The sequence below is a fragment of the Hemiscyllium ocellatum genome, unplaced genomic scaffold (genome assembly GCF_020745735.1).
Source record: "Hemiscyllium ocellatum isolate sHemOce1 unplaced genomic scaffold, sHemOce1.pat.X.cur. scaffold_1578_pat_ctg1, whole genome shotgun sequence".
NCBI classification, from domain to species: Eukaryota; Metazoa; Chordata; class Chondrichthyes; order Orectolobiformes; family Hemiscylliidae; genus Hemiscyllium; species Hemiscyllium ocellatum.
The window spans coordinates 50,808-64,876 of NW_026867817.1; the positions used below are offsets into that span (position 1 = coordinate 50,808).

General features: G+C 44.8%; 4 non-coding genes across 4 annotated transcripts; all 4 read right to left on the reverse strand.

Moving 5' to 3' along the window:
- Window positions 1-598: 598 nt before the first annotated feature.
- Window positions 599-680, reverse strand: trnal-aag (transfer RNA leucine (anticodon AAG)). Its single transcript has one exon. It is a non-coding gene; the product is annotated as a tRNA-Leu (tRNA).
- A 2,840-nt stretch (window positions 681-3,520) lies between these two features.
- trnal-aag (transfer RNA leucine (anticodon AAG)) lies at window positions 3,521-3,602 on the reverse strand. The gene has a single exon. It is a non-coding gene; the product is annotated as a tRNA-Leu (tRNA).
- Window positions 3,603-6,433: 2,831 nt separating this feature from the next.
- On the reverse strand, window positions 6,434-6,515 carry trnal-aag (transfer RNA leucine (anticodon AAG)). The gene has a single exon. It is a non-coding gene; the product is annotated as a tRNA-Leu (tRNA).
- Window positions 6,516-9,345: 2,830 nt separating this feature from the next.
- On the reverse strand, window positions 9,346-9,427 carry trnal-aag (transfer RNA leucine (anticodon AAG)). The gene has a single exon. It is a non-coding gene; the product is annotated as a tRNA-Leu (tRNA).
- Between the last annotated feature and the right edge of the window lie 4,642 nt (window positions 9,428-14,069).

A 14,069-nucleotide genomic window follows, 5' to 3' on the forward strand; every position in this document is an offset into this window, starting at 1 on the left:
GAGACACTCCGAGGGCATGAGCCATAAAGTAATCTCACAACTAACATCAGGGCAATTCCAAACTACTCTTTCAATGATACTTGAGCCTCAGTGCACCACCATATCACAGACAATGCTGAAAAGAGAGAAAGAAAGAACATAATAAGAATAGGCCACAAAAAGTGAATTTCACCAATCACAGTCTCGATTAGATTACCTTTCCCTTCCGGTGTCTCCGGGACGGAAACGAAGGAAATTGGAGAAATTCAATAACATATGACATCAAAATTCATCGGAACGATTTTCCCATTCGCCAGAAAGCCAAGTAACGATGAATCGACTCACCGCAGGACTTTGTTTCACAACAGCGATGAAATAGCAGTCTCCATTCGGTTCCAGTAAAATCTCAACATGCTTGGAACATAAAGCAACAGTAGAGCGGTTCTGCAATTTTCCACGCGGGAGGCGAACACGATCAAGACAGCATAGACAATTTGGCACTTTCCCACTACACATTTAATTCCCCGGGAAGCAAATCAAATTTTTTTGTGAACAGAAGTACAGCGGGAATGGAAACGGCATTTTAACAAGCTGTGTCGTTGCAACTGAACAGTAGAAATGGCAGTGGTGGGATTCGAACCCACGCCCCTGTCGAGACTGGAGCCTTATTCCAGCGCCTTAGACCGCTCGGCCACACTACCAGCTGCGCTCCTGCCCCATTTTCTTGCATTTCCAATTGAGCTCCTGCATGACAACAGATGGAAAGTCACGTGAAATGGGTTCCATGATTCCTCTCCGACTCGCACGGCTGCTTGGATGTGCCGGCTACAATATCAATTTCGCAACAAATAATGATAGCTCATCAATCCGGATAAAAATCAATGGTAAGCTGAGGCTATCTTCTCAGACTCTTTTCAGCTACAAATGTATCTGTGAGTGCGTGAGCAAACATGTTCGCTTATGATTTGGTCAAATAACCATGAACTGCTTGACATTACTGCAATTTCGATTCTTACTTTGCTAAATGATTTCACCCATTGCTCGAAACAGGACAACTTTCACGTTTACACGGAACATGAAACACACCGGACTACAGGGAAAATGCACAAAGCTGAGCAGGCCGTGTTCCACATCATACCGTGCAGCATAGTTTCAGTCACTGTGTCTGTTTTGCAGAATAAGAGTCCCAAAGAATGTTCTCCAGCCTAAAAGCGGAGGTAGCATTACAATCCGAGAACGACAGATCACAGTGTGAGGATGCTCTGACCTCGGGGCCAGTTCGAGATGCCACTTTCCTTGCCTTTTACCTAAACCGTGCAATTGGCTGCAGGGATGTTCACACCTGGACATGAGCCACATCGATACAACTGAGTTGGAAACCTGCGTGGGAATCGACGAGAAGCGACTCAATAAATCTTGCTAAATTCCATGGTGCTTATTAGAAATGCAGTTTCTGTTCACCTCAATTTAAAAGGCAGTTTTTGAACATAGTAACTGAAATCAAAAGCTAATTATCTCACCCCACCCCCCACTCCGGGAGAGGTGCTAACTGCACTTGATTGCTTTTTGTTCTCGATGTGAAGAGCTCTCACGCCTGAGTCACCTTCACGCCTCTTGTTGCTGAGTGACTCCAAAAGAAGGAGTTTCACCAGAGCTGCAACTGCCTCACTTTCCCAGTCGCTCTCCCCGTTGACATTTTCCTGCTCATCAGTGATTTAAAGAAAAGCAAAAGGATGCGATGTTATTCTGCAGCCTCTTTGTCGATTCCTCCGTTTAAATTCCAACATGGCTTAGATCTCGGGGCGCACCTTAATACTAGCTTTGAAAGCACAGGTCCAGAGCTTCCTCTGAGAGTGCAATTTCTTTCATTGCTGTTGCTGATTGAATGAGCCGCTAACGTGCGAACTGCTCCAAAACATGATTCAGGACCTCTGGTGCCAATTCTCGCACTTTGAATAACGACAGACAGCTTCCAAATGAGGCCTTTCAGATACGACTTTGGGGTACATTTGGCAGACAGAATAGTTCAGGAATCCGTGGTGCACTGTGACACCAGCGCATCACCTTCTTCCCTGTCTTTGAACCGGGCCGCCTCAGCAAGGAATGCAAATGCAGTATTGCTCTTCGTGGAAGGATCGGTAACTACACTCTCCAACTGAATGGCACATGATCAGAAGCAGTTTGTAGAATATCTTTACAATGCTCTGCACAGTAATCAAATGGAAATGCATTGCATTTCACTACGAGAGCAGATTTGTTCAAGCAAATTCGAAGGCAGGTTTGCAGATGGGAAAGCAAGCAGGAAAGCTCCGTTCTTGTCCATGTAAAAGGCTGCAGATGAAGAACAAAACAGTTTCGACCGCGGGAACCTATCTTGCGGAAGGTGAACGTGCTGATCACTATGCTACAGAAACAAGCCCACAGCCGCCCCTGCTGCAGCTCAGTGGTATCCGACACTGAAAGTTGAAGACATTCTACCTTTCACCTTTCTGTTTCCAAATGCTCGTTGTTTCATGGGAGTTGTTTAATTTTGGCTGTGTGGTATGCATGGACGAGATACACCGAAGTATCTGTTTTCACCCGGTGTAGCCCAATAACGTTGTGTTGCTTACACCAGCTTTAAAAGGATAGCTTTTTAGCCGAGATGGCCGTCGCAGTCTGTGGCACAATCTTTAGTCTGTTCGACTGCTCACTGGAAAGGTAGTATTGTGAAACACTGCAGAAACGAAGGACTTCCTTACTTTTGCTCCGACTGACCATACTCTGTGAAATTTTCCCAGATTCTCAGTTGAGGAGTTTTTGCAGCTGGAAATTATCTCAGAAAGCCTGTTAATTCGTAATGTATTGAACGAATCGCAAAACAGAAAACATTTGACACGCAACACAAACAAAACTGGCAAACCAAATGCATTTTCAGATACAGTGAGCATGAATGCTAAATGTGAGACACTCCGAGGGCATGAGCCATAAAGTAATCTCACAACTAACATCAGGGCAATTCCAAACTACTCTTTCAATGATACTTGAGCCTCAGTGCACCACCATATCACAGACAATGCTGAAAAGAGAGAAAGAAAGAACATAATAAGAATAGGCCACAAAAAGTGAATTTCACCAATCACAGTCTCGATTAGATTACCTTTCCCTTCCGGTGTCTCCGGGACGGAAACGAAGGAAATTGGAGAAATTCAATAACATATGACATCAAAATTCATCGGAACGATTTTCCCATTCGCCAGAAAGCCAAGTAACGATGAATCGACTCACCGCAGGACTTTGTTTCACAACAGCGATGAAATAGCAGTCTCCATTCGGTTCCAGTAAAATCTCAACATGCTTGGAACATAAAGCAACAGTAGAGCTGTTCTGCAATTTTCCACGCGGGAGGCGAACACGATCAAGACAGCATAGACAATTTGGCACTTTCCCACTACACATTTAATTCCCCGGGAAGCAAATCAAATTTTTTTGTGAACAGAAGTACAGCGGGAATGGAAACGGCATTTTAACAAGCTGTGTCGTTGCAACTGAACAGTAGAAATGGCAGTGGTGGGATTCGAACCCACGCCCCTGTCGAGACTGGAGACTTAATCCAGCGCCTTAGACCGCTCGGCCACACTACCAGCTGCGCTGCAGCCCCATTTTCTTGCATTTCCAATTGAGCTCCTGCATGACAACAGATGGAAAGTCACGTGAAATGGGTTCCATGATTCCTCTCCGACTCGCACGGCTGCTTGGATGTGCCGGCTACAATATCAATTTCGCAACAAATAATGATAGCTCATCAATCCGGATAAAAATCAATGGTAAGCTGAGGCTATCTTCTCAGACTCTTTTCAGCTACAAATGTATCTGTGAGTGCGTGAGCAAACATGTTCGCTTATGATTTGGTCAAATAACCATGAACTGCTTGACATTACTGCAATTTCGATTCTTACTTTGCTAAATGATTTCACCCATTGCTCGAAACAGGACAACTTTCACGTTTACACGGAACATGAAACACACCGGACTACAGGGAAAATGCACAAAGCTGAGCAGGCCGTGTTCCACATCATACCGTGCAGCATAGTTTCAGTCACTGTGTCTGTTTTGCAGAATAAGAGTCCCAAAGAATGTTCTCCAGCCTAAAAGCGGAGGTAGCATTACAATCCGAGAACGACAGATCACAGTGTGTGGATGCTCTGACCTCGGGGCCAGTTCGAGATGCCACTTTCCTTGCCTTTTACCTAAACCGTGCAATTGGCTGCAGGGATGTTCACACCTGGACATGAGCCACATCGATACAACTGAGTTGGAAACCTGCGTGGGAATCGACGAGAAGCGACTCAATAAATCTTGCTAAATTCCATGGTGCTTATTAGAAATGCAGTTTCTGTTCACCTCAATTTAAAAGGCAGTTTTTGAACATAGTAACTGAAATCAAAAGCTAATTATCTCACCCCACCCCCCACTCCGGGAGAGGTGCTAACTGCACTTGATTGCTTTTTGTTCTCGATGTGAAGAGCTCTCACGCCTGAGTCACCTTCACGCCTCTTGTTGCTGAGTGACTCCAAAAGAAGGAGTTTCACCAGAGCTGCAACTGCCTCACTTTCCCAGTCGCTCTCCCCGTTGACATTTTCCTGCTCATCAGTGATTTAAAGAAAAGCAAAAGGATGCGATGTTATTCTGCAGCCTCTTTGTCGATTCCTCCGTTTAAATTCCAACATGGCTTAGATCTCGGGGCGCACCTTAATACTAGCTTTGAAAGCACAGGTCCAGAGCTTCCTCTGAGAGTGCAATTTCTTTCATTGCTGTTGCTGATTGAATGAGCCGCTAACGTGCGAACTGCTCCAAAACATGATTCAGGACCTCTGGTGCCAATTCTCGCACTTTGAATAACGACAGACAGCTTCCAAATGAGGCCTTTCAGATACGACTTTGGGGTACATTTGGCAGACAGAATAGTTCAGGAATCCGTGGTGCACTGTGACACCAGCGCATCACCTGTCTTTGAACCGGGCCGCCTCAGCAAGGAATGCAAATGCAGTATTGCTCTTCGTGGAAGGATCGGTAACTACACTCTCCAACTGAATGGCACATGATCAGAAGCAGTTTGTAGAATATCTTTACAATGCTCTGCACAGTAATCAAATGGAAATGCATTGCATTTCACTACGAGAGCAGATTTGTTCAAGCAAATTCGAAGGCAGGTTTGCAGATGGGAAAGCAAGCAGGAAAGCTCCGTTCTTGTCCATGTAAAAGGCTGCAGATGAAGAACAAAACAGTTTCGACCGCGGGAACCTATCTTGCGGAAGGTGAACGTGCTGATCACTATGCTACAGAAACAAGCCCACAGCCGCCCCGCTGCAGCTCAGTGGTATCCGACACTGAAAGTTGAAGACATTCTACCTTTCACCTTTCTGTTTCCAAATGCTCGTTGTTTCATGGGAGTTGTTTAATTTTGGCTGTGTGGTATGCATGGACGAGATACACCGAAGTATCTGTTTTCACCCGGTGTAGCCCAATAACGTTGTGTTGCTTACACCAGCTTTAAAAGGATAGCTTTTTAGCCGAGATGGCCGTCGCAGTCTGTGGCACAATCTTTAGTCTGTTCGACTGCTCACTGGAAAGGTAGTATTGTGAAACACTGCAGAAACGAAGGACTTCCTTACTTTTGCTCCGACTGACCATACTCTGTGAAATTTTCCCAGATTCTCAGTTGAGGAGTTTTTGCAGCTGGAAATTATCTCAGAAAGCCTGTTAATTCGTAATGTATTGAACGAATCGCAAAACAGAAAACATTTGACACGCAACACAAACAAAACTGGCAAACCAAATGCATTTTCAGATACAGTGAGCATGAATGCTAAATGTGAGACACTCCGAGGGCATGAGCCATAAAGTAATCTCACAACTAACATCAGGGCAATTCCAAACTACTCTTTCAATGATACTTGAGCCTCAGTGCACCACCATATCACAGACAATGCCGAAAAGAGAGAAAGAAAGAACATAATAAGAATAGGCCACAAAAAGTGAATTTCACCAATCACAGTCTCGATTAGATTACCTTTCCCTTCCGGTGTCTCCGGGACGGAAACGAAGGAAATTGGAGAAATTCAATAACATATGACATCAAAATTCATCGGAACGATTTTCCCATTCGCCAGAAAGCCAAGTAACGATGAATCGACTCACCGCAGGACTTTGTTTCACAACAGCGATGAAATAGCAGTCTCCATTCGGTTCCAGTAAAATCTCAACATGCTTGGAACATAAAGCAACAGTAGAGCTGTTCTGCAATTTTCCACGCGGGAGGCGAACACGATCAAGACAGCATAGACAATTTGGCACTTTCCCACTACACATTTAATTCCCCGGGAAGCAAATCAAATTTTTTTGTGAACAGAAGTACAGCGGGAATGGAAACGGCATTTTAACAAGCTGTGTCGTTGCAACTGAACAGTAGAAATGGCAGTGGTGGGATTCGAACCCACGCCCCTGTCGAGACTGGAGCCTTAATCCAGCGCCTTAGACCGCTCGGCCACACTACCAGCTGCGCTGCAGCCCCATTTTCTTGCATTTCCAATTGAGCTCCTGCATGACAACAGATGGAAAGTCACGTGAAATGGGTTCCATGATTCCTCTCCGACTCGCACGGCTGCTTGGATGTGCCGGCTACAATATCAATTTCGCAACAAATAATGATAGCTCATCAATCCGGATAAAAATCAATGGTAAGCTGAGGCTATCTTCTCAGACTCTTTTCAGCTACAAATGTATCTGTGAGTGCGTGAGCAAACATGTTCGCTTATGATTTGGTCAAATAACCATGAACTGCTTGACATTACTGCAATTTCGATTCTTACTTTGCTAAATGATTTCACCCATTGCTCGAAACAGGACAACTTTCACGTTTACACGGAACATGAAACACACCGGACTACAGGGAAAATGCACAAAGCTGAGCAGGCCGTGTTCCACATCATACCGTGCAGCATAGTTTCAGTCACTGTGTCTGTTTTGCAGAATAAGAGTCCCAAAGAATGTTCTCCAGCCTAAAAGCGGAGGTAGCATTACAATCCGAGAACGACAGATCACAGTGTGTGGATGCTCTGACCTCGGGGCCAGTTCGAGATGCCACTTTCCTTGCCTTTTACCTAAACCGTGCAATTGGCTGCAGGGATGTTCACACCTGGACATGAGCCACATCGATACAACTGAGTTGGAAACCTGCGTGGGAATCGACGAGAAGCGACTCAATAAATCTTGCTAAATTCCATGGTGCTTATTAGAAATGCAGTTTCTGTTCACCTCAATGTAAAAGGCAGTTTTTGAACATAGTAACTGAAAGCAAAAGCTAATTATCTCACCCCACCCCCCACTCCGGGAGAGGTGCTAACTGCACTTGATTGCTTTTTGTTCTCGATGTGAAGAGCTCTCACGCCTGAGTCACCTTCACGCCTCTTGTTGCTGAGTGACTCCAAAAGAAGGAGTTTCACCAGAGCTGCAACTGCCTCACTTTCCCAGTCGCTCTCCCCGTTGACATTTTCCTGCTCATCAGTGATTTAAAGAAAAGCAAAAGGATGCGATGTTATTCTGCAGCCTCTTTGTCGATTCCTCCGTTTAAATTCCAACATGGCTTAGATCTCGGGGCGCACCTTAATACTAGCTTTGAAAGCACAGGTCCAGAGCTTCCTCTGAGAGTGCAATTTCTTTCATTGCTGTTGCTGATTGAATGAGCCGCTAACGTGCGAACTGCTCCAAAACATGATTCAGGACCTCTGGTGCCAATTCTCGCACTTTGAATAACGACAGACAGCTTCCAAATGAGGCCTTTCAGATACGACTTTGGGGTACATTTGGCAGACAGAATAGTTCAGGAATCCGTGGTGCACTGTGACACCAGCGCATCACCTGTCTTTGAACCGGGCCGCCTCAGCAAGGAATGCAAATGCAGTATTGCTCTTCGTGGAAGGATCGGTAACTACACTCTCCAACTGAATGGCACATGATCAGAAGCAGTTTGTAGAATATCTTTACAATGCTCTGCACAGTAATCAAATGGAAATGCATTGCATTTCACTACGAGAGCAGATTTGTTCAAGCAAATTCGAAGGCAGGTTTGCAGATGGGAAAGCAAGCAGGAAAGCTCCGTTCTTGTCCATGTAAAAGGCTGCAGATGAAGAACAAAACAGTTTCGACCGCGGGAACCTATCTTGCGGAAGGTGAACGTGCTGATCACTATGCTACAGAAACAAGCCCACAGCCGCCCCGCTGCAGCTCAGTGGTATCCGACACTGAAAGTTGAAGACATTCTACCTTTCACCTTTCTGTTTCCAAATGCTCGTTGTTTCATGGGAGTTGTTTAATTTTGGCTGTGTGGTATGCATGGACGAGATACACCGAAGTATCTGTTTTCACCCGGTGTAGCCCAATAACGTTGTGTTGCTTACACCAGCTTTAAAAGGATAGCTTTTTAGCCGAGATGGCCGTCGATACTGTGGCACAATCTTTAGTCTGTTCGACTGCTCACTGGAAAGGTAGTATTGTGAAACACTGCAGAAACGAAGGACTTCCTTACTTTTGCTCCGACTGACCATACTCTGTGAAATTTTCCCAGATTCTCAGTTGAGGAGTTTTTGCAGCTGGAAATTATCTCAGAAAGCCTGTTAATTCGTAATGTATTGAACGAATCGCAAAACAGAAAACATTTGACACGCAACACAAACAAAACTGGCAAACCAAATGCATTTTCAGATACAGTGAGCATGAATGCTAAATGTGAGACACTCCGAGGGCATGAGCCATAAAGTAATCTCACAACTAACATCAGGGCAATTCCAAACTACTCTTTCAATGATACTTGAGCCTCAGTGCACCACCATATCACAGACAATGCCGAAAAGAGAGAAAGAAAGAACATAATAAGAATAGGCCACAAAAAGTGAATTTCACCAATCACAGTCTCGATTAGATTACCTTTCCCTTCCGGTGTCTCCGGGACGGAAACGAAGGAAATTGGAGAAATTCAATAACATATGACATCAAAATTCATCGGAACGATTTTCCCATTCGCCAGAAAGCCAAGTAACGATGAATCGACTCACCGCAGGACTTTGTTTCACAACAGCGATGAAATAGCAGTCTCCATTCGGTTCCAGTAAAATCTCAACATGCTTGGAACATAAAGCAACAGTAGAGCTGTTCTGCAATTTTCCACGCGGGAGGCGAACACGATCAAGACAGCATAGACAATTTGGCACTTTCCCACTACACATTTAATTCCCCGGGAAGCAAATCAAATTTTTTTGTGAACAGAAGTACAGCGGGAATGGAAACGGCATTTTAACAAGCTGTGTCGTTGCAACTGAACAGTAGAAATGGCAGTGGTGGGATTCGAACCCACGCACCTGTCGAGACTGGAGCCTTAATCCAGCGCCTTAGACCGCTCAGCCACACTACCAGCTGCGCTGCAGCCCCATTTTCTTGCATTTCCAATTGAGCTCCTGCATGACAACAGATGGAAAGTCACGTGAAATGGGTTCCATGATTCCTCTCCGACTCGCACGGCTGCTTGGATGTGCCGGCTACAATATCAATTTCGCAACAAATAATGATAGCTCATCAATCTATTCTGCGATGTTATTCTGCAGCCTCTTTGTCGATTCCTCCGTTTAAATTCCAACATGGCTTAGATCTCGGCGCGCACCTTAATACTAGCTTTGAAAGCACAGGTCCAGAGCTTCCTCTGAGAGTGCAATTTCTTTCATTGCTGTTGCTGATTGAATGAGTCGCTAACGTGCGAACTGCTCCAAAACATGATTCAGGACCTCTGGTGCCAATTCTCGCACTTTGAATAACGACAGACAGCTTCCAAATGAGGCCTTTCAGATACGACTTTGGGGTACATTTGGCAGACAGAATAGTTCAGGAATCCGTGGTGCACTGTGACACCAGCGCATCACCTTCTTCCCTGTCTTTGAACCGGGCCGCCTCAGCAAGGAATGCAAATGCAGTATTGCTCTTCGTGGAAGGATCGGTAACTACACTCTCCAACTGAATGGCACATGATCAGAAGCAGTTTGTAGAATATCTTTACAATGCTCTGCACAGTAATCAAATGGAAATGCATTGCATTTCACTACGAGAGCAGATTTGTTCAAGCAAATTCGAAGGCAGGTTTGCAGATGGGAAAGCAAGCAGGAAAGCTCCGTTCTTGTCCATGTAAAAGGCTGCAGATGAAGAACAAAACAGTTTCGACCGCGGGAACCTATCTTGCGGAAGGTGAACGTGCTGATCACTATGCTACAGAAACAAGCCCACAGCCGCCCCTGCTGCAGCTCAGTGGTATCCGACACTGAAAGTTGAAGACATTCTACCTTTCACCTTTCTGTTTCCAAATGCTCGTTGTTTCATGGGAGTTGTTTAATTTTGGCTGTGTGGTATGCATGGACGAGATACACCGAAGTATCTGTTTTCACCCGGTGTAGCCCAATAACGTTGTGTTGCTTACACCAGCTTTAAAAGGATAGCTTTTTAGCCGAGATGGCCGTCGCAGTCTGTGGCACAATCTTTAGTCTGTTCGACTGCTCACTGGAAAGGTAGTATTGTGAAACACTGCAGAAACGAAGGACTTCCTTACTTTTGCTCCGACTGACCATACTCTGTGAAATTTTCCCAGATTCTCAGTTGAGGAGTTTTTGCAGCTGGAAATTATCTCAGAAAGCCTGTTAATTCGTAATGTATTGAACGAATCGCAAAACAGAAAACATTTGACACGCAACACAAACAAAACTGGCAAACCAAATGCATTTTCAGATACAGTGAGCATGAATGCTAAATGTGAGACACTCCGAGGGCATGAGCCATAAAGTAATCTCACAACTAACATCAGGGCAATTCCAAACTACTCTTTCAATGATACTTGAGCCTCAGTGCACCACCATATCACAGACAATGCTGAAAAGAGAGAAAGAAAGAACATAATAAGAATAGGCCACAAAAAGTGAATTTCACCAATCACAGTCTCGATTAGATTACCTTTCCCTTCTGGTGTCTCCGGGACGGAAACGAAGGAAATTGGAGAAATTCAATAACATATGACATCAAAATTCATCGGAACGATTTTCCCATTCGCCAGAAAGCCAAGTAACGATGAATCGACTCACCGCAGGACTTTGTTTCACAACAGCGATGAAATAGCAGTCTCCATTCGGTTCCAGTAAAATCTCAACATGCTTGGAACATAAAGCAACAGTAGAGCTGTTCTGCAATTTTCCACGCGGGAGGCGAACACGATCAAGACAGCATAGACAATTTGGCACTTTCCCACTACACATTTAATTCCCCGGGAAGCAAATCAAATTTTTTTGTGAACAGAAGTACAGCGGGAATGGAAACGGCATTTTGACAATCCTCCATTTTCTTTCACTTCCAATTGAGCTCTTGCATAACAACAGATGGAAAGTCAAGTGAAATGGGTTCCATGATCCCTCTCGGACTCGCACTGCTGCGTGGATGTCCCCGGCTACAATATCAATTTCGCAGCAGATAATGATAGCCCATCAATCCGGATAAAAATCAATGGTAAGCTGAGGCTATCTTCTCAGACTCTTTTCAGCTACAAATGCATCTGTGAGTGCGTGAGCATACATGTTCGCTTATGATTTGGTCAAATAACCATGAACTGCTTGACATTACTGCAATTTCGTTTCTTACTTTGCTAAATGATTTCACCCATTGCTCGAAACAGGACAAGTTTCATGTTTACACAGAACATGAAACACACCGGACTACAGGGAAAATGCACAAAGCTGAGCAGGCCACGTTCCACATCATACCGTGCAGCATAGTTTCAGTCACTGTGTCTGTTTTGCAGAATAAGAGTCCCAAAGAATGTTCTCCACCCTAACACCGGAGGTAGCATTACAATCCGAGAACGACCGATCATATTGTGAGGATGCTCTGACCTCGGGGCCAGTTCGAGATGCCACTTTCCTTGCCTTTTATGCAATTGGCTGCAGGGATGTTCACACCTGGACATGAGCCACATCGACACCAACTGAGTTGGAAACCTGCGTGGGAATCGACGAGAAGCGACTCACAAAATCTTGCTAAATTCCATGGTGCTTATTAGAAATGCAGTTTCTGTTCACCTCAATTTAAAAGGCAGTTTCTGAACAGAGGAACTGAAGTCAAAAGGTAATTATCTCACCCAACCCCCACTCCGGGAGAGGTGCTAACTGCACTTGATTGCTTTTTGTTCTCGATGTGAAGAGCTCTCACGCCTGAGTCACCTTCACGCCTCTTGTTGCTGAGTGACTCACAAAGAAGGAGTTTCACTAGAGCTGCAACTGCCTCACTTTCCCACTCACTTATCTTTCACCTTTCTGTTTCCAACAGCTCATTGTTGTCCAGGGTAATTGACATCTTGAAAAAGTTAAAACAAATGACAGTTGAAATTGGTGACAAAATAGAGCCAAGGATGTCGTCAATGTTTGGTCTATAGGGTGAGGTGGAACAGGCTGGACATCTTTCCCGAGAGCGTAACGGCTGCGACATAATTTTATGGAAGGGTTGTAAACTGAGTATTTTCCTGTTTTACCCAAGCTGGGGTGAGTTGAAAACTCGAGAGCATAGGTTTACGGTGAGTGGTCTGAAATTGACAAAGGACCTGAGGCACATTTCCCACACACAAGGTTGTGCGTGTATGAAATGAGCTACCAGCGGGAGTGGAGTAGGCTATTGCACTTAAAAAAATTGCAATGGTAATCGAATGAGTTTCTGGATAGGATGGGTTTAGAGGGATTGAGGCCAAATGCTGGGGAACGGGACTTGTTTAATTTTGGTTATATGGCGAGCATGGATGAGATACACTGAAGTATCTGTTTCCACGCGGTGTTCCCCAATAACATTGTGTTGCTTACACCGGTTTTAAAGAATTACCATCATAGCAGCAGGGACACTTGGCAATGTTGGTTGGTTTTGTGATTGAAAGTCTTTGTCCAGCGGGTGTGCCACAGGGATCTGTGCATTATGGGCATTAATTGCTCGGATGTGAATGCAGAAGGTATCATTATTGGTTTGCAAATGACAGGAAAGGTGAGGGTGTTGTCCACAGTGTGAGGATGGTCTCAGGCTACAGTCTGAAGGTTGAGTCTGAGACAGAATTTCAAGAGAGTAATTTCAATTAATAAGCAGGCAAGAGCACAGCAGGCATTAAGGGAAAACTATCAATTAAACTGCATTACCTCAATGTAAAAGACTTGAAAAGTAAGGCAGATGAACACTCGGTTGGATGGGATCATGGGAATGGTAAATCACAGGAGTTACAGAAACACAACTGAGTGAGGGCCTCGACAGGTAGCTCAAAGTTCCACGGCACAGATGCTATAGGAAGGATAGAATGGGAAGCAAGAGAGGAGGGGAATTGGTGATTTTGATCAGTGAAAACATCACTGCAACACTTAGAGAGCATATTCCTCGAGAACTGCCAGCGAAGCTTTATTCATGCAACTGAGAAATATGGCTGGATGATCAGTTTGATATGACGGTAGTACAGGTCCGCAGTAGTCAGCGGGAAATTGAACAGCAAATACGTCGGAGATCTCAGATATCTGTAAGAATGATAGGGTGGTAATGGTCGGGGATTTTAACTTTCTCAACCTCGACTTCCTGCAGCAAGGTAGGGTTGCGCACCTCGATATTTGCTGTGGGGAAAAAGGGGAATCCAGGAGAAAACAGTACAAGGAGCGCACTGTCACAGCAATGCCCCACCCACCCCCTTTCCACGGTCACCTTCTGCCCCAAGTGTAACAGAGTCTGTGGAAGGTCCAATTGGTCTGTACACCCACCAACAGATTCCCCTGAGAATGGGAGAGAATCAGCCTTGTCTGTGACCCATTACCAATGAGATGGTGAGATAGGAAGATTGAATCCATTCACTATTATCCCAGTGCATTTGTTACAAATTCCAATAATTCCCTGTTAATGCAGTGTCTAAAACTGGAATGCTTATAAGGGGCCCTGAACACCTGTCCGTCCAGTCCTATGTTCTGATCCTTATTACCCAGAATTTGGTCTCCGACTGTTTGATAATCTGAAGC